General features: G+C 41.0%; 1 protein-coding gene across 7 annotated transcripts in view; it reads right to left on the bottom strand.

Annotated features, from left to right (window-relative positions):
• Znf148 (zinc finger protein 148) overlaps window positions 1–21,156 on the bottom strand; it is a 123,405-nt gene that overhangs the window by 80,707 nt on the left and 21,542 nt on the right. For 5 of the 7 annotated variants that reach the window (XM_029470709.2, XM_021184867.3, XM_085832244.1 and 2 more), the window contains exon 2: window positions 1,109–1,190. The gene's annotated coding sequence lies outside the window, so the exon portion shown is untranslated. Of the gene's footprint in view, window positions 1–1,108; window positions 1,191–4,120; window positions 4,154–13,061; window positions 13,278–21,156 lie in introns of those variants that run through there. The other 2 variants (XM_085832243.1, XM_029470708.2) reach the window with 2 other exon arrangements.

Below are 21,156 nucleotides of genomic sequence, written 5' to 3'. Positions count from 1 at the left end.
TCCTCTCCTTAATACAAGGAGAGGTACCTAGTCTTACAACTTGATATGCCATGTTTGGTTCATATGCCTGGGAACCCTACCTTTTTCTGAAGAGAAACAAAGGAGGTGGGGTGGGGAGTTGGGGATGGTAGTATGGAGGCCAGCCTGGTCTACAGAGCAAGTTCTAGGACAGCCAGTGTGACAAAGAGAAACCTTGTCACCCTGATATAGCTGTCTCTTGTGGGACTATACCGGGGCCTATCAAACACAGAAGTGGATGCTCACAGTCAGCTAGTGGATGGATCACAGGGCTCCCAATGGAGGAGCTGGAGAAAGTACCCAAGGAGCTAAAGGGACCTGCAACCCTATAGGTGGTACAACATTATGAACTAACCAGTACCCCGGAGCTCTTGACTCTAGCTGCATATGTATCAAAAGATGGCCTAGTTGGCCATCACTGGAAAGAGAGGCCCATTGGACACACAAACTTTATATGCCCCAGTACAGAGGAACTCCAGGGCCAAAAAAAAAAAAAAAAAAATGGGAATGGGTGGGTAGGGAAATGAGGGAGAGGGGGGAGGGTATGGGGGACTTTTGGGATAGCATTGGAAATGTAATTGAGGAAAATACGTAATAAAATATATTAAAAAAAAAAAGAGAGAAACCTTGTCTTAAAAAAAAAAAGATAGACAGGAAGATGATAGATAGATGAGTGTGTGTTATTGTTATATATATTGTTATATAAATATACTTTAACTGTTAATTGTTTTGTTTTCCTTCATGTTGTTTGATAAAGGCAGGAGTTTAATACAAACACCAAGAAAGGCTGCCAAAAAAGAAAAGGATTGACTGTCCTCCTAGCATAAAAGAACTGGGAGATCAACAAAACAAAACCAAACCATATCTAGTTAAATGAAAAGACAATGGCCTTCAACCTACAACTCTCATCATCCATTCTCTTCAGTGTATCTGTGCAAACCATGCAGCACTACAATGGTATTCTTTGAAGGTGATGTTATGCATAAGCAATACAAAGGCACTATTCAGGAAATAAAGTATTATCTGTATAAGCATGGGGACAGTAGTTAAATGTGAAAACTAAAGCCTGGATAAAGCAATCATGACTTACCTCTATAAAATGTGTCAGGTAGAAGCCCATCCCGCCAGATCACTTGGCTAAATTTCCAAACCACTGATTCTTCTCTTCTATCCTGTAAAAGTATGAAAATACAAGTTAGTAACCCAAAAGAACTGAATTAAACACATTCTTACAGCTAGGCAAAATAGTTGTAACTAAATGTGAAAAATCTAACAAAATTCTTTTCCTAAGTAGACACTTTTGGATTAAACATAATTCACAACTAACAATTCAACTCCAATGGCCCATCAATACTAGCTGTTTATCAAAGACAGTAAGTTGCAATGTTTTAAACTTCTAGTTAAGGAGGATTAAGATGTCTTGAAAGTTAGGACAATTTTGAATCATATTAAGGAAGAAAAAAAAGCACAAATGTGTTGCTGGTATAAAGAGACTGACACAGGAGGATCAGAAACAAGTTGTGGACTGCCTGGGATACTTACAAAAGAGATGAAAATATAAAAACGAGCATACTCCATGCATTGATCACTCACATGATACTACTTACTTAATAAAACCCCAGAGCAATAATGCCTCTTGCTGAAATGGCTGAATGTATTAACACTGTAGTTTGGGAGCTGGAAAGGCGGAGGAGCCCAAGTTCAATTCTCAGCACTCACATTGAGAAGCCTGTGACTCTAGGTCTAAGGGATCCAATTCCCTCTTCTGGACTCCCTAGGCACCTGAACACACACACACACACACACACACACACACTTTAAATAAAAATGTTGGCCCCTTCCTTGAATTCTAGCATTCAAGAGGTTGAGCGAGGAAGATGCCCATCAAGGCCAACCTGGGCTACATAGTGAAATGAATGCAGGTAACCCAGAGCTGCACAGCCAGCCCCTGTCTTGGGGATGGAAGGAGAAGACAGGTAGTTGTGAATGGACCTAACATCCATGAGGCCCTGGGTTCAATACCCAGAGCTGTAAAAGCATAGTATGGTGGTGCCTGTTTATAGCTCCAAACTTGAGGAGGTGGCAAGAGATCAGAATTCAAGATCATCTTTGAGTGCATAACAAGTTCAAGGCCATCCCAAGCTACATAAGACTTTGGTTACTCACATCCTCTTTCCCTTAATCCCCAAAACAGTTGAATGTAGATTGTAAAAGTAAAAAATAGGGGCTGGAGACATGGCTCAGTGGTTATGAACACTTCTGGAGTGTCTGAAGACAGCTACAGTGTACTCACATATAATAAATAAATCTTTAAAGAGAAAAAAGAAAATAAAAAAATATATTTTTTAATTGTAAGGCAAAAAAGATTTAATAATGTCAAAACAATCTATAGATGATTTTTAATTTACATATAGTAAATCAACCTCTTAGCAAAAAACTAAGAAAATTAACATTCAGTTTGCATTATGATGATACAGGACACAGATCCACTTCTTTCATATTAACTGGGATATTTTTCCAGGTTTATGAAACAAATGTTATGAAAACTAAAAGCTGAATTCTCAAACAAAGAATAGGCCAAAAGTAAGTTTATAATGAAGAAACTATTTTTCTCATGTGTCGGCCTTAACTCTGCGGTAGCACCAGTGCATGAGGCACATGTGTGCATGTGAGAGCCCACAGTCGATGGCAGTGCCTTTCTCATTCACTCTCTTCTCTATTTACTGAGGCAGGGTCTGCAGAATGAACCTGGACCTGCACAATTTGAACAGTCTAGCTAGCTAGTTTGCCCCAGACTCCTTGTCTCCTCCCAGATCCTGGGATCTCAGGCAGCAGCTGTGCCTGAACTCAAGTTCCCCAGTGCTTCAGTTACTGAACCATCTCACCAACTCCCCTAACACATTCTTAAACCTTGGTATAAATCCTGTACATCAATAAAAGCCATCAATGTAGTAGCTAAGAAATAGGTAAGCAATTAAAAATTCTGTTGATAATAGTTTTATCATGGGGTTCCAAAGAGTAACCTTTGTGATAATTTATCATCATACAGCCAGTGAGTAGCTCCAGTTATAACTATTTTCTCAGTGTACTTTAACGTAATCCATTTCATGGAACAATGATGTAGCTGAGTGGTAGACACAGGCCTAGCATGCTAAACACCCCGAGCTCTTTCGTGACAAGACTCTTCCTAGGAAAATACAATACATACACACACACACACACACACACACACACATTCACCCAGACAGAGATTCCAAGACAAGCCAAAGCCCACTCCAGCATGGACGACATTCCAGGAAATCCCTGAAACTGACAAGACTCCCTAGGCCCCTTCCTGACAGAATAAGCAGTAAAAGCTGAAAAAAAGATTCTCAGGCAAGCCAAGATACAGAAGACTGGGACCACCACCACCACCACCACCCCCACCCACCCCCACCCCCGTTCCCAGGAGAGCTCGCTGGTCCACCGAGTTGACTTTGGCGGTGTCTGCACTTGGCTCTGTGGTGGGATCCCCAGCTGGAGCCAGTACATGCATGCGCTGCATCTCCCCAGAAAAGAAGTGTCACAAAACAGCTCTGTCCCCAGCACAACAACAAAAGGTTCTAGTAAGCAATTCCATTGCCTGCTCCAAAGTCAAGCACTCAAAAGACCCAATATGTGCTTCTTATTACTGTTAACAGAGTCCTACTATGTTTTCCAGGCTGATCCCAAATACCTGAGCTTAAGCAATCTTCCCACTTCTGCCTCCACACATCTGCAACTATAGAAACACTGTTCCACACTCAAGTTTAAGTATCTATTTCTACAATTAGAAAAGAGAAAGCAGGCGCCATGAGTCGGAGCTACCCTGAGTGTGCACTGCACTCTGTCCCATCTCCGCTCTTTGCTCCGCTAACCGAGCTCGCATCGCTTGCTGTGTTCACCTCTCACAACTACTGACAGCTGCATGACCAGACATGAGAGCTGAGAAGCGTCACTCCAGTCCAGGGGATCTGACCCCTCCTCTGAGCTCCAAGGCACCAGACACACACCTGGTGACATATATCAGACAGACAAAACACTGGTGTGCAAGAAATGAAATTTTAAAAATGTATAAACACACCTTTCTGAGTCTTTTTAAAAGTTGATTCGTTATTCCTCCTCCACAATCAAGACATTATAACTGCAAGATATGTTAACTGTTATTGCCTAGTGAAATGATTCTGAAATATTAAGTTTCCATAAACATTTTCTCAAAAAGCATACTTACTTTCTTATATAACTTTTACTGAACGTACCAAATAAAGGCTGTCATGTATCAAAGAATATAACTAGCTTTGTTTAAAAAAAATAATGAAGAACATGCTTCACACAACACAAAGTAGCCTGAAATTATAAATACTTTTTACATTATCTTTCCACCACAAATTATTATTTTTATTATTGTTGGGGGAAAGTGTGTGGAGGGCAGGAGGGAGGGAGGGAGGGCACGTTTGCTGGTAAGGGGTGGTAGTGGTGGTGGTGGTCACTGGGGTAGATCTGCCCATGATGAGTAGCACCCTTCCCAGGGCTGGGATCATCAACTGTATGAAACGGAGAAAGAGAACTCAACAGCAATGTGCAGAGCATCTGTCCCCTGTGTCCCCTGACTGTGATGTCACACCAACGCTGCTTCAAGCTCCTGCTTCCCTGACCTCTTCCCACAGAAGACTCTACCCTGTACTGTGAGCCAGAAAACAACCCGAAATTGCTGTCATCCTCATACTTTATTAGAGTAACAGGAAAAGACTAAGACACTGTCAGAGGTGTTAGCAATTTTGCAATGTTAAGTTCATAGACAGTATTCATTTGGGATAATAAAATACTAAGTCCTTTAGCAGAAATTTAAGCAATTTATCACAAGAAAATCAAATAAGAATAATTTATCTGCTTTTGCTAACTTTCTGAAACCAAAAAAGGGTGACCTATTAATGTTCATCTCACATACAAGAATACAGAGAACAGTATTTAGATTTTGCTGAGTAATATTCACAGGAACTCACAGGCATCCAAGAAATAAACCTATGCAGAGCAGTGGTGGTGCACGCCTTTAATCCCAGCACTTGGGAGGCAGAGGCAGGTGAATTTCTGAGTTTGAGGCCAGCCTGGTCTACAAAGTGAGTTCTAGGACAGCCAGGGCTACACAGAGAAACCCTTCTTGAAAAACAAACAAAGAAACAAACAAAAATAAAAAACAAACAAAGAAACCAATATCTGATACAGGGGATACAGGGGCTGAGTATCTCTTAATGTGAAATTCAAAGTGCTCTAAAATCCCAAACTTTCTGAGTGTCAATTTGATGCAAATAAAAAATTCTGTACCATAAAACTATTCCACACACACAGAAAAGGGGAGGGGAGAGGTGAGGGGGGAAGGGAGGGAAGAGGTGAGGGGGGAAGGGAGGGAAGAGGTGAGGGGGAGGGGAGGGGGAGGGGAGGGGAGGGGAGGGGGAGGGGAGGGGAGGGGAGGGGAGGGGAGGGGAGGGGAGAGATCTCTCACCACCCAAAACATTCCTGGTCTTGGGTATTTTAACTAAGGCATTTAGACTCCTTACTGTTACTATTCATTACTTACTACTCACATTTTACAAATAAGAAGACTGAAGTTTTGTTCATTTAAAAAAACAAAACAAAACAACAACAAACAACAGCAACAACCAGTAAGTGGCAGGGCTCAAGTGTTGGGAGATTTCCCTTAGAAGGCTTTTGGTCTTCACAACAGATTCTGGAAGCCTGAGTCTACTTTAAAATTATGAAACACTTAACAAATACAGCATGATCAGTCTTAGCTATTTACAGAATAGTTCAGTCATATCTAGCTTAGTTGTTTTAAAAGCATGATGTGAGGAATAATTTAGTACTACAGAACTTATTTTACAATGCTTTAAAAGAATGGCAACTAATTTCAGAAGTTCTTGTTTATGGTGATATATTTGATGAAAATATCTCTTGTATTCAAAGAGACAGGAACTTTTGCTAGGCCCCACTGCCCAGTTAACAATAGGAACTGAGGTCACTTGGATTCAAGACTGCTGTCCTACTGTGTACTCAGCCTCCTCCTTTAACCTGCCTTTAAAAGGACAATGTAACAACCAACCTTTCTTGCCTTGGATTTTCCATGTAATCAGCTTGACAACCCAAGCTAATGCATCGCTTTAAAATATATACCCTTCCATGCCACTGACCCAGAGAACAGTGCGTGTGTGTGTGTGTGTGTGTGTGTGTGTGTGTGTGTGTGTTATGATAATCATTTGTTGAATACAGCAAATATATGAAAAACGATCTTATACAACAAACATCACTCATAAATGCTGGAAACAGGTATTGCTTGATGAAGCTACCTTTACTATCTGGATCATCTAGGACACGTGGACTGACTTAATCCCTTGTAAAACTCTGTTAAAGACTTACGTAAAGATATCCCTCATTCCTTCCCCACGTTATGCTCTCTGTGCTGTTCAACAAATACAGAACAATGCCCTTTGTTAGGGATAAGACAGTCAAACACTAGGCAGGCAAGGCAGATACAGACAGACTACAGACAAGAGAGAAAGCATAGCTACAAATGGAAGACACAGGGAGAAAAGTGGAGAGTTCAAACTTGGGCTTCCTCTCAGTCAAACCAACCCAGAGGAAGGGCTTTGTTTCCCTTTTTATTGAGACAGACACACACACCCTGGAGCCCCAGAGACTGTCTTTAATGAATTTAAACTGACAAAGTTCGCTTTCAGCCAAACTTTAGAAAGTGCATGAACTTGGCAGTAGATGGGAAGTTTAAGATTTGGGGATTCTGGCTTATTTGTTTGGGGGGATTTTTGTTTGTTTTGTTTTTATGCCAGACGCTTCTTGTTCCGCTCTAAGAAAATTAGATTAACTTCTACAGTTACAAGTAACTCCACAGAATATCTGCACATTGTCTATGATATATATTTTCAGTATACCAAATTAAATAATGAGCTGTTACTAGAAATAATATTTTTCAATCAAAAAAATCAACTATCTCAAACAGAAAACAGAGTAACTGCAGTGGTTCACACCCATAACTGTTACTATTTAACCCTGAGGATGGAAAAGCCATGTGGGAAACAAGAGGATCCAGAGGCTTCCTGGCCAGTCAGTGAACTAATGACTGGGTCCTAATAAAAGACCCTATCTCAAAAAATAAAGTGAAAGAGCCGGAGATATGGCTTACTAGTTTTAAGTGCTCACTGCTTTTCCTCAGGACCCAAGTTTGATCCCCAGTACCCACAGGGCAGCTTACAACTACCTTTTGTTTAACTCCAGGTACAGGGGCCTCCATAGGCATTTGTGTACGTACATACACACACAAGTAAAATAAACCTTTTTTTTTTTAATGTAGAAGGAAAGACAAAGCTGAATGGAGATCCACCCTGACATCAAGTCTGGTGACCTGAGTTTGATCCCTAGGACCCATGTGGCCAGAAGAGAAAGCCAACACCCATAAGTTGTTCTCTGACTTGCACATGTGAGCCGTGTCATGCTTCTGTGCATACATACACATAAAATAAGGATGTACATTTTTAAGGTTCAAAAATAAAAAGGAAAGCAATAAAAGACATCTGATGTAAATCCCTGGCATCTACACATGTACCTCACATCCAAACATGTCAATTCTTTATGAACAAAAGCTATACAGTCATAAAAATCCTTTGGACGCCCCGGACAGGGGTACAAACCATCATCTCCAGGCTTGGGAGGCTGATATAGGAGACTTGAGTCCTGTTGAGCTTTAACTGTATAAAAAGACTGACTAAAAAGCCAAGCAACTGTGAACAGAAAGGAAACTGGTGCACTTAATATGCAATGCTTACTTAAAATCTGGCTTGGGAGCTAGAGAGATGGCTGAGCAGTTCAGAAAGATCGATGCTCTGCCAAGGACCACATGGAATCTTTTTTTCTGGCCTCTGCAGACACTACACACACACATACTACATGCCCCCCCCCACACACACACACACTCTTTTCTCACTTGAAACCAGAGACCAAAAGTAAATGTGGCATTGTATTTTTCAAATTCCAAGGGAGATACTAATGAATAATATTTAGTAAAACTATCCTTCAGAAATAAAAAATAAATAGCTCTCAAAAGATAAAAAACTGAAATTATGCATTGCTAGAAAACCTCCTCGTCGTGATTGACTGAAGAAGAGGGACAGAGAGATGGCTCAGTCGTTCAAAGCAGCTGCTGTTCTTACAGGACAGGGGTTAAGGTCCCAGCACCTACACAGTATCTTACAATCATCCCTAACTTCTAGGGAACCTGATAACCTTTCCTAACCTTGCCTGACACCAGAACACATGAGGTACACAGACACTCGTGAAAGCAAAATACTCATACACAAAATTTTTAAAAAATAAATTTTTAAAAAGATTAGTTGAAGTAAGTTTCCCAAACACAGGGGAGAAGGTGAAGCTTGAAGTGTCTCTACCACAAAAAAAAAAAGCTGGCTCAGTTTTCAAAGTGCTAGGGACAAGAAGCTTGGGTCCGGGCTGGTGAGATGGCTCAGTGGGTAAGAGCACCCGACTGCTCTTCCGAAGGTCCAGAGTTCAAATCCCAGCAACCACATGGTGGCTCACAACCATTTGTAATGAGATCTGACTCCCTCTTCTCTTCTGGTGTGTCTGAAGACAGCTACAGTGTACTTACATATAATAAATAAATAAATCTTTAAAAAAAAAAAAAAAAAGAAGTTTGGGTCCCCAGAACACATAAAAAGGCAGACACTGTGGTATGTGTGTATAATCCTACTCTTAGGAAATGAAGACAGCAGGATCCCTGAACTTCATTGAGTGGCCAATCTAGCCAAATCAGTGACCTACAGCTCTATTGAGCAACCTTGTCTGGCTCAATAGTTAAGAGCACGTACTGCACATGCAGACCAGACCTCGGTTCCTTGAACCTAAATCAGATGGCTCACAGCCACCTATGACTACAACTCTAGAGATCAGAAGCCTGTGCCCACAGTCACATGCATATACCCACACACATAACCAAAATTAAACCTTAGAGGGATGGAGAGACAGTTCAATAAGTAAAATGCTTGCTGCCTTGCACAGTGTTCAGGTTCACGCACATGCATCAATTCCCAACACATGCATAGTAGCCCACAATCATTCATGTCTCCAGTCCAAGGTATTCAAGACCAACTTCTGCAGATACCAGGTATACTCACATGGTACTCATATGCAGGCAAAACACTCATTCAAATAAAATAAACCATATAGATAAATAAACCTTAGGGCTGGAGAGATGGCTCAGACATTAAGAGCATATGTTGCTCTTGCAGAGGACCACGCAAGGTTTAACTCGCAGCACTCACACAGCAGCTCACAACCATCTGTAAGTCCACTTCCAGAGAGATTGGATGCCTTCTTCTGCTCACCTCAAGCAAGCAGTGCACAAACTAATATGCAGGCAAAAACACCCATATACATAAAATAATAAATTCTAAAAATCTTAGAGCCATAACAATAAATGGATTGATATATAAATAGATGAATGGGTGAATGAATGAAGTGACAGACCAGTGAGATGGCTTGGCTGGTAAAGGTGCTTGTCACTGAATGAATGAAGTGACAGAACAGTGAGGTGGCTTGGCTAGTAAAGATGCTTGCCACAAGTGTGGCCTGAGCATCTGAGTGTAATCCCTGAGACCCACATAGCCAAAGCAGAGAACTGACTCCTAAAAGTTGTTCTTAACCTAGTAGTGTTGAATGTGAGTGATACACATATACATACATAAATAAATACACAAATAACAACTTAAAGTGTTGGCTCAGCAGTTAAGAGCACACACTGCTCTTGCAGAGCATTCAAATTCAGTTCCTAGCACCCACCTTAGGGGGCTCACAACTGTAAATGCTTAGGCCTTCATAGGCATCTGTACTTGTATGACATACTCTCACACAGACACACACGCATATATATAATTTAAAGTGGCAAAATATATCTTGGGGGAAGGGGCTTCAAAGATGGCTCAGCAGCTACGAGCACTGGCTGGTATTCCAGAGTTCAATTCCCAGCAACCAACCACATGGTGGCTTACAATCATATATAAAATGAGTTCTGATGCTCTCTTCTGGTATGCAGGTATATATGTATACATACATGTTTTTTAAATCTTAGAAAAAAACAAAAATAATAAAGATTTTAGATTAGAATAAGATACCCAATGGTGACCTCTGGTTCTGTACACGCATGCACACACACAAATATGTGCGCTCACACTCACACCACCATAAAGGTAAAATGAACTTTAAACAAGTAGAGCAGAAATAAATGAAAAAGAAAAGAAAATATCTATTTATAAGCCAGACAGCCCTAGAGGGCTTACCTAGCATGCACAAAGCCCAATGTTCCATCCTCGGCACCCCAGAAACCAGATGTGGGAGCACACACCTACAATCCCAACACCACAGAGATGGAGGCAGGAGGGCCAGATGTTTGTCATCCTCAGCTAGTTGAAGGCCTAAAGGCAGATTAAGGCCCCAAAAGAGTTCAAGATTAGCCTTGGCTACCTTTAAACCTGTTTATACAGACAGACAGAAAGACACACACACACACACACACACAGTCCTCACCACTCTATAAAACTAACAGAAAGGACACACACACAGCCCTCACCACTCTATAAAACTAACAGAAAGGGAGTTTACAAACAATATCAAGAATAAAATGGCATTATCAATACAGGCCCTGAATTTAAAAGATAAGGGAATATTGCAAACAATTTTATGCTCTTAAATTTGACCCTAGGCTCTAAGAATGCTACCAAAACTCAATCAAGAAGAAAGTGATTATACAACCATTAAAGAAAATTGGACTCACGAGAAGCCTCTCCTCAAAGAAATGCCAAACTAAAATGGATTCACTAGTTACTTCTACCTAATAGTTAACTAAGGAATTGAAACCAAATTTTCACTTATTTTTAGCAAAACAAAGAGGGAAAGACTCAGTGAGTCTGAGGCCAGCCTGTCTACATAGAGCTCCAGGAGCTCCAGGGCTACATTGAGAGTCCCTGGTGAAAATATCCAAACAAACAAACAAACAAACAGAGTCTTGTGCTACTGAAATTGAGACAAGACAAAGACCCCACATGAAAAGACAAGGCATATCACTTATGGGTATAGGTAAAGCTGTCACCAAAATGTGAGACCAGAAAACCCACCGACACATAAAAGGACCATGCACCGCAGGCAAAAAGGAACTATCTCAAACATGTCAGGCTGGCGCAAGCTCTGAAAACCACTCTAACATGCTGGGTGGGTCTGGCAACCTGAGACACAAACCTACACAGATTTGGGGAGAAGAACCTCAATTTAAAAAAAAATGTAGAAAGCGTCCGGCAGTCCTCCTGTGTCTGAAGCACAAGAACTGTGGCCGGACATGGGCTCTCTCCCTCCCCCCTCTTCCCCTATACCCACAGCCCCACATGCCTCCATCCAGACTGCCTGTAGGCACAAGTCTATGGGGCATTTTCTCAAATGATGATTAATGTGCAGGCCCAGTGCACAGGAGAAGGGCACCCTGGGCAGGTGATTCTGAATTGTTTAATAAAGCAAAGTGAGCAAGTCATAAAAAGCAAGAGACAGTGCGCAGCATTCCTCCAAGGTTTCTGCTTCAGTCTCTCCCTCCAGAGGCCTGCCTAGACTCCTGTCCTGACGTCCCTCCGTGATGGACTGTGACCAGAGGCCTGCCTAGACTGCCTGTCCTGACGTCCCTCAGTGACGGACTGTGACCAGAGGCCTGCCTAGACTCCTGTCCTGACGTCCCTCAGTGACGGACTGTGACCTGAGAGTTGTAAGATGAAATAAACCCTTTCCGGCCAAAGTTGCTTTTGATCTTAGTGTTTTATCACAGCAAAAGAAAACTTGGACATATACAACACCAAAACAATGAAGAACTAGACGTCAAATCATTACTTTTAATCAATCACCTCAAAAGATGTGGAAATGTTTTAAATAAAATAAAACCTTCGTATGCACACACACTTTCACACAAGAAAGAGAACAGAGTGACCAAATTACTGCCATCTAATAAACACCATCTACCAGAAAGCCAGGGTTAACATTATAATTAATGCTGAAATAGTAAGTGCTTCGAAGATCAGAAACAAGACAAACATGTCTGTGCTTGCTACTTCTAGAAACAATGTTATAGAATAATTTAGAATGATTAAGCAAGAAATTAAGTAAAAGGCATACAGCTCCAGGTGGCATGCTCTAGAAAAGTCACTAATGTACCATCAAAAAGTATAGAAATTACCTACTTTTATAAAGTTAACAAATAGGTCCTAAAATTACAAAACCTGACTGAAAGAAATTAGGAAAGATCAAAACAGATATCTGGCATTTGTAGATCAGGAACTTTAGTACTGTTAAGATGAATACTTGACCAAATTCATCCACAGATTCAATGCAACTAATATACAAAACCCTGCAGCTTGGTGGCGAGGCTTTAGAGTTACTCCCCAGCATGCCTGCTGTCACTACCACCACCCCTTAGAGGCTTAAATATGGAAGATCGGAAACCACCAGTCTCCTAGGGGAAAATGGATGAGGAAACCTTCATGACACACCAATAATTTCTTGGACATGACCCCAAAGGTACACATGCAACAAAAGCAAAAACTAGAAAAGTGAAACTACATCACACGGAAAGGATTCTACAATCCAGCAAAGAAAACAATCCAGTGAAAAGGTGCCTTGCTGAAAGCAGCAAAAGATATGCAAACCACAACTGATAAGGGGAACATTCAAGCTACAGAAGAAACTCCCACAGATACATGATTAAAACAAAACAAAACAAAAGTAGACAAGCTAGGGGTATGGCTTAGTAGCAAATCAAAAGGATGGTGTGTATGTGCAAGTTAAGCTCAGCTTAACCTCCAGCATCTAAAGAAAGGACTAAGGTCCTAAACAGATGGTTCTCCAAAAGCAATAGCCAAAAGACAACAGAAATATGGAAGAGTACCACAAGATAGCTTAGTCAGAGAAGAACTTGCCTTGTAAGCATGAAGACCTGACTTCAAGTTTCAGAATCCAGTAAGTATACTGGAGACTCAGGTGCTTCTAAGTCCAACATGGGAAAGCAAGGCAGAAGGACACTGGTTCTAACCCAGGAGGTGAGCTGCAAGCCGAAAGAGAGATCCTATCCAAAAGGAAACAGATGGTGTTTCTGAGGATGACACTGCAGACTGCCCTCTGGTTTACCCATGCACCTGCAAACATACAAACATACACACACATGCATTAAAAAAAATGAAGGGGCCAGGTAGTGGTACACTCCTTTAATCACAGCACTGGGGGCAGAGGCAAGTGCATCTCTGTGACCAGGCCACCAGCAGGTCTACAGAGCTAATTCCAGGACTAATTCCAGACAGCCAAGGCTACATGGAAAAACCCTATCTTGAAAAAACAACAAACAACAAAAGGGGCTGGGGGCGGGGGGTGACGGAGGACGGGGGACGGGGACAGGGACTGCACTGGTGAGATGGCTCAACACCAACAGTGTATCCTGCTCTTCCTTTGGCCCCCAGCACCCACACTGGGTAACTCACAACTGTCTGTAACTCCAGACCCACAGAATTCATCTCCCTCTTCTGGTCCTCCTAGGTGTATGTGCACATATGCACATGTATATACACATGCATATGTACAGACATACACAGAAAATAAAAATAAACCTTTAAAAAAAAAAACATGGAAACTATAGTCACTAGAGAAACTTAACTTTAAAAAAAAAAAATCACAGCCAACTATTATTACCTTACACCTATTAGGGTGGCCATGATCAAAAGGGTAATGTAAACGTTGAGAGAATACAAAAAATTGGAAACACTGTGCCCTACTAATGAGAATACAAAATGGTAAGAGCCACTGAGGGAAGCTTATAGAACTCTTCAAAGACAGTAACCCGACTGTAGGTGGGACTTATTTATTCAAAAGAACTGAAATTAGATCCCAAACAGGTATTTACGACATTCTTCACAATAACCAAAATATGGACACAAACAAAATGAACACCAACAAATAATGGATAAGGAAAATATTTATGATATGGGCCAGTTCTCAAAATGGGACAGCAGGTAAGTAAAGGCAGCAGCCAGCAAGCCTGACAAGCTGAGCTCCATTCCTGGAGCCCACAGAGAAAAAGAGGAGCCATTCCTACAGGTTGTGTCTGACCTCTATGTGTGAGTATAGCATGTGTGTGCCCACTGAATGAATGAATGAATGAATGAATGAAGTTGTAGAGACACACAACCAAACATTCAACACTATAAAAGGAAGATTCAGGAGGAATAAACACTAAGAACAAAATGCTAAGTAAAATAAGTCAGTCACAGATGGTCAGACATTGTATGATTCCACCATATGAGGGATCTAAAGCAAACACAGGAGAAAGGCAGTGTGCACGCAGGGTGACAGGGGGCGAGGAAGTAAAAACAAGGAGCTATGCTGCACAGATCTAAAATTTCAGTGCTTAAAACTGAAAAGCTTCTAGACTCCGCTTTACAACACTGCTTCTAGTTAATTTCATACTCTAAATGTAATTTTGAGAGCATAGATCTTATACTATGGATTTTTTTAAATCTTAAGCACTGCACTTCAAAGATGCCATCAAGAAAGTGAAGAAAACCGTCCAGATGAACTGTGTGCAAACCGTGGCATGAGATCCAGACTACACAAAGACTCTGACCCCAGTCACCAGAAGCACAGGAGGGATTTCTCTAAGTTCTGCAACAGATACTAGCTGGCATCTGGGCTAGTTGGTTTTTGTCAACTTGACACAAACCTAAACATATCTAGGAAAAGGGAATCTTAATTAATTGAGGAAAATGCCTCCATAAGATTAGCCTGTGGGACAAGTTTGTGAGGGTACTATCTTGATTAATGACTGATGTGGGAGGGTGCCCCTCTTGGCAGTTGGTCCAAGATGATATAAGAAAGCAGGCTGAGCAAGCTGTGAGGAGCAAGGCGGTAAGCAACATTCCTCTGAAGTCTCGTTTCAGTTCGTGACTTGAGTTCCTGCCCTGACTTCCCTGTTGAGAGTGTAAGCTAGAGTCCTTTCTTCCCCGAGTTGATGTTGGTCGTGGTGTTTCATCACAGCAACAGAAACTCTAAGAAACTGACCTTTCAATCAGCTCAAATCTAGAGATGAGCGGCTTTGCCTTACATGTCATCTATGCGACCCCAGGTTTGTTGTCTAGTGACTAGCCTACTGTTAATCAGGGTTCCCATGAACCCCACACTGGTTCAATTAATTTTCTGGAGCTTTTCACAGAACTCAGAAAAACAGAATCATTGACTTACTACAAAAGGCGTTCAAAAGACAGTGATTAAACCTCAGATGAGACACATATGCACATGGAAGTGAGAAAGAATGGCCTTGCTTCCGAGATCTCTCCAGCACAATATGCACTAGGGTCTTCCTCCACGTAGTTCCCCAAACTCAATTCTCTGGGGTTCAAAACAAGGTCTCACTAAGTAAGAATAAACTATACCACTGTCCAAGAACAAATCTTTTCAACCTTCGTTCTTCCCTTCCTTGGAACCCCCAAATCATACCTAGATTTCTCCTATGACCAGTCCCCCCCCTCAAGCTAGCTAGGAGTTTATAACCTCACTACACTCAATAAATACAAAAGAAACTCATTAGAGATTCCAAGCATTTCAGGAGTCACATGCCAGGAAATAGATAAAGACCAAACACACATTTTACAATATCACATCATTAAACTTCACGGCCCACAAAGAATGCTAAAATAAAAATGGCTGTCACCAGTCTGTAAATCCCTGTGACCCCAGCACTAGAGAAGCTGGAATAAGATCTTAAACTGAATTCAATCTGAACTATACAGCAAGGAGCAAGGGATGGGTGATGGGGGTATAGTTCAGGTGATATTGGTAAGATACAGGAAAACTGAAGAGCTCATACACTGCAGATGGAAAATTAAAATAGTAAAGCCTCTTTGGAAAACTCTGCAGTTTGATAACTGAATGAACACGGTTGACGTGCTATACTCAGCAGTTATACTGTCAGACATACACATGAGAGAACTAAAAGCGAAAGCTCACACCAAAAACAAGGGTTAGGGATGTACTTGTAGAGAACCTACAGAGTCTCCATTTAAAAAAAAAAAAAAAAAAGACTTTTCTGCATTGTGTGGTGGTGGATCCCTCAGTCTCTTGAGTTCAGGTCTAGGCTGGATTACAGAGGTAACAATGGGGAACATAGCTCAGTAGTCAAAGTTAAAGAGCTCAGATCCCCAGAACCCACAAGAGTAAATGAGTGGTGGCTCACTTGTAATTCAGCCTCAAAACCCAAAACTGGAGACAGGGTCCCAGAGCAAGCTCGCTAATGAGACTAGTGAGCTCTGGATTTGACTAAGAGAACTTGGCTTAAATATTACGGTAGGTGAATAATCAGAAAAATTCCAGATATTAACCTTGAGTCTAAGCCCACAAATGTGCCCACTAGCATGAAATATGCACATACACACACAGCATACACAAAAAGAAAAAAAATTACTTAAAAAAAAACAATATAGACTAAAAAAAAAGGCATATATATTCAAAATAGAATTATTCATAATACCTAAGTCTAAGCAACCCAAGTGCTGATCAGATAATAGACAAAATGTATGTTCATATAGGTTACTACTAACCCATTAAAAATGAATCAACTGGCCATCACTGCAAAGAGAGGCCCATTGGACTTGCAAACTTTATATGCCCCAGTACAGGGGAACCCCAGGGCCAAAAAGGGGGAGTGGGTGGGTAGGGGATTGGGGGGGTGGGTATGGGGGACTTTTGGGATAGCATTGAAAATGTAAACGAGGAAAATACCTAATAAAAAAATAAATTAAAAAAAAGAAAATAAATACATTGATATTCTTTTTAATACATCAGTTATAAAATTTTAATTTCTCATTGCAAAAAAACTGTACAAAATAAATCCGTTATGAAATTGTAAAAAAAAAAAAAAAAGAATCAACTAATGATATATCCTACATCGTGTAAGAACATAATAAACAGGGCACAGAAATCCATTCACTTTATGATTCCATTAAAATGTTCAAAACAACCAGGCAGTGGTGGCACACGCCTTTAATCCCAGCACTAGAGAGGCAGAGACAGAAAGATCTCTTAATTTGAGTGCTGCCTGGCATACAGAGCGAGTTCCAGGACAGCCAGGACTAGAGAGAGAGAGAGATAGACAGACAGACAGAATGTTCAAGTCAGACAAATCCCTAGAAGCATAAAGATTAACAGCAACTTCTAGATAGATAGATGGATGGATGGATGGATGGATAGATAGATAGATAGATAGATAGATAGATAGATAGATAGATAGATAATGTTCAAAACAGACAAACTCCTAGAAGTAGATTTCCAGGCACTAAAAGGAAGCAGAAATAAGGGTAGTTTCTTTTTAAGATAGTGAAAATATTCTAAATATTTTATATGCTACATATTCTAAACTTGATTACAGTGATGGCCACATAGCTCTGTGTTATTCTAAAAACTTTATCACTCTGTTTATAGTATATGAATTAAATGGTATGTTAAAAATCCTTCAAATATGTTTAAGGAAAACCCAATGGTTCTTAGAATGTGTTTCAAAAATGACCGATCTAAATAAACAGGAATCGTTAGCCACTGATTGAAATTCTACATAATAGGCTAGGGCAGTGGTGATGCAACCCATTAATCCCAGCACCCCCCAGAGGCAAAGGCAGGCAGATCTACTGATTAAGTTCCTGGCCAGCCAGGGCCAAATATAAAAACCCTGTCTCAAAAACAAACAACAACAAAACAAAAACAAAAAAGAAAGTCTACATAAAAAAGTAAAGTCATCCCAAACTGAACCACAGACTTATTAAAATTTCTATAAAGCTCCTGGTCACTGGTTAACAGTCTACATAAAGCCGGGCGTGGTGGTGCACGCCTTTAATCCCAGCACTCGGGAGGCAGAGGCAGGCGGATTTCTGAGTTCGAGGCCAGCCTGGTCTACAAAGTGAGTTCCAGGACAGCCAGAGCTACACAGAGAAACCCTGTCTCGAAAAACCAAAAAAAAAAAAAAAAAAAAAAAAAAAAACAGTCTACATAATAAAGCAATCTATGCTAAACTGAGCTTAATGAATTCCTACCAAGCTCTTGTCAAGGTATTTTTCACACATATTATGAGATTCTAAACTTTATATGAAAAGGCAAAAGTGCCAGAGAAGCTGCAATAGTCTTGACCCAGAACAAAGTACCAGGAGCCCTGCCTGCCTTCAGGAGCACACGGTAAGCAAGGTCCAGGTAAGCAAGGTCCTGAAGACAGAGGACACACAGATCACTGAGCAGATCAGAGCTCCAACATGAACACACACATTGCAACAGATTTTGACAAAGAGGCAAAAACAGTTCGACTGAGAAAGGATAACTGAGGAACTAAGGTGTTGTGACTAGATACCTAGAAGCCAAACAAAACCAACCTCTAAGCCATACAACCATGTCTCAAAGTCAGAAGGAATCATGAATTTAAATATGATACAAAGAACTTCTTGAGAACTGAAGCAAAGGACTACAGACCTTGGCACCAGAGGCGTGCTACCCTCCATGAATGAAAATAAATCAGATCTGATCCCAAAATTAAAGACCTTGTCAAGATGACATTTCTAAAATCCTTTTTAAAAGCAGGCTACTCTGCTTATAGACTTAAAGAAAGTATCTGTAGAACAAATCTAACAAAAGTCTTAAATAGACAGGTGGAGACTTGCACCTTTAAACCAGGCATTCAGGTGAGTCTCTAAGAGTTCAAGGTCAGCTTGCTCTATAAGTTCCAGAACTACATAGAGAAACCCTGTCTCCAAAAACAAAAACAAAACAAACAAAAGGTCTTAAGTAAAAACTGTTCTATAAAGAATTCTCAAAACTCAATAGTAAGTAAGCAAATTATCCTGATTCAACAAAAGATATCAAGCATTTCATACACACACACAAAAAAAAAAATCTGAAGAGAATAAAAACATAAAAAGATGATTAAAACCATTAGCCATCACAGCAAGTAACTAAATACACACTTAGCACCCGACTCAGCCATGTCACCATTGAACACCTATTTCAGAAAAGGGGGGGGCTTTTATTTACATAAAATCCTCATATTTTGGGGGCTAGGGAGATGGCTCAGTGGTTAAGAGCACTGACTGCTCTTCCAAAGGTCCTGAGTTCAAATCCCAGCAACCACATGGTGGCTCACAACCATCCTTAACGAGATCTGACTCCCTCTTCTGGAGTGTCTGAAGACAGCTACAGTGTACTTACATATAATAAATTAATTAATTAATTAAATCTTTTTTTTTAAATCCTCATATTTCCTGTACAAATTTCCACTAGCCCTTGGTTTACAATGGAAAACACTAAACATCCCTCAGGGCTCAGGGATGGCTCAGCAGATAAGGGCACTGGCTCTGTAAACACAAAGACCTGAGTTCAAATCCCCAGAGTTCACATAAAAAGCCAGGTATTCCTGTAATCCAGGCCCTGTGAGGGGTGGAGAAAGAACTGCAGGCGGCCAGCCTTGCTGCAAGGTTCAGCAGGAGACCCTGTCTCACTGAAATGGGACAAAGAGCAACAAGAATGCTAGTCCTCCCTCTGGCCTCAGCACAGACACACACACACACACACACACACATACACCACAAACAAGCTCTCACGGGGGGGGGGGGGGGGTGACACCAAGTGTCTTTCTTTAACTTACACTACATACCAAGGAAATGGAACCCACAGAGCTAGGGGAGCAGGATGCCAGGAGTCAGGGAGCCACGTTGTGAAGGGACAATCTCAGGGTGTGGCAAGAGGGGTAGCCTTTGTTGTGACTCAAGTTTTATATCTTCACTGTAGTGACTACATACATTTCTACATGAGAAAAAAACAGCACAAAATTATACATACACAAGCAGTGTACGTCTAAAAAATTTTTAAACAAACAAAACTACAAATGTAGTATTCTTATTAAGGGGAAAGTCCCACTGTCGATTTCTGGGTTTGGTATCTGACATCATGAAGGAAGCACAGCAGTCCTCCTGGTTTTGTTTTATTTTTGAGACAGAGTCTGATTTTGTAGCCCTACCTGGCCTGGATATTACTATATAAACGAGGCTGCCCTCAAAGTCAGAGAAATATGTTTGTTTCTCCTGCCGGCTGGAATTACAGGTGTGAGCCACCACACCCTGTTGCATAGCCACTTCCTATAATTTTTTCAAAATAAAGTTATCCTAAAAATAGCAAGAGTTGTGGGGCCAGCAGGTTTGGCAAGTAAAATGCACTTGCTGCCAAGCCTAGGGGCCTGAGAGTTTGCTCCTTGGAACCCACATTGTAGGTAGAGGGCAAGATTGAACTCCTACAAGCTGTCATTTGACCTCAACAGGTAAGCCAGGGCAATGGGTGTATGCACGCATGGACACAGACAGACAGATATACACACATACATTCTTCCCTCCCCCACCTTCTCTTTCAAGTAAATAAACAAAATACTGAGAGGAAAGGCAAGGAGATGAGTCAGCAGTTAAGTGTTTGCTACAAAGCTCATGAGAACTGGGGTTCAGATCTCAGCATCTATGTAATAACCACAAATGCCTGCCACCTCCAGCTCTAAGGGGTCTGACACAGTCTTCCAGCCTCTACTCATATACAAGCATGTGCACATATCCCCAAGATGCAGATATGCACACAAGTAAAGAAAAGCTTAAAGAAATACATAAGGAAGATGCAGGAAACAGAATAGGTGGAAGTCTAGATGAAACAAGAATGGCCAACAACTGCTAACTGTAGAGTTTCTAAGACTTTGCTTTCTTTCCTCTATTTAAATTTGTCTACAACATTAATAAAAATGTAAGAAAGCCATTTCATCTATAAACCAAAGTATTAACAAGAGTTTCTCTTGTTTTTCTTTGCTAACATGCATTTCAATTCTGAAAGATCAACGTGATTCTATAGAATGATTTCTGGGCTCAGTGGGTAAAGGCACTTCCTGTAAACCCCAACAGCCTAAACTCAACCCCTTCTAACCAGGCAGGAGAGGACTGACTCCACAAAGGTGTCCTCTGACCC

Source organism: Mus caroli, unplaced genomic scaffold (genome assembly GCF_978045245.1).
Source record: "Mus caroli unplaced genomic scaffold, Mus_caroli_1 scaffold_17, whole genome shotgun sequence".
NCBI lineage: Eukaryota > Metazoa > Chordata > Mammalia > Rodentia > Muridae > Mus > Mus caroli.
This window is presented reverse-complemented; position numbering and strand designations above follow the sequence as displayed.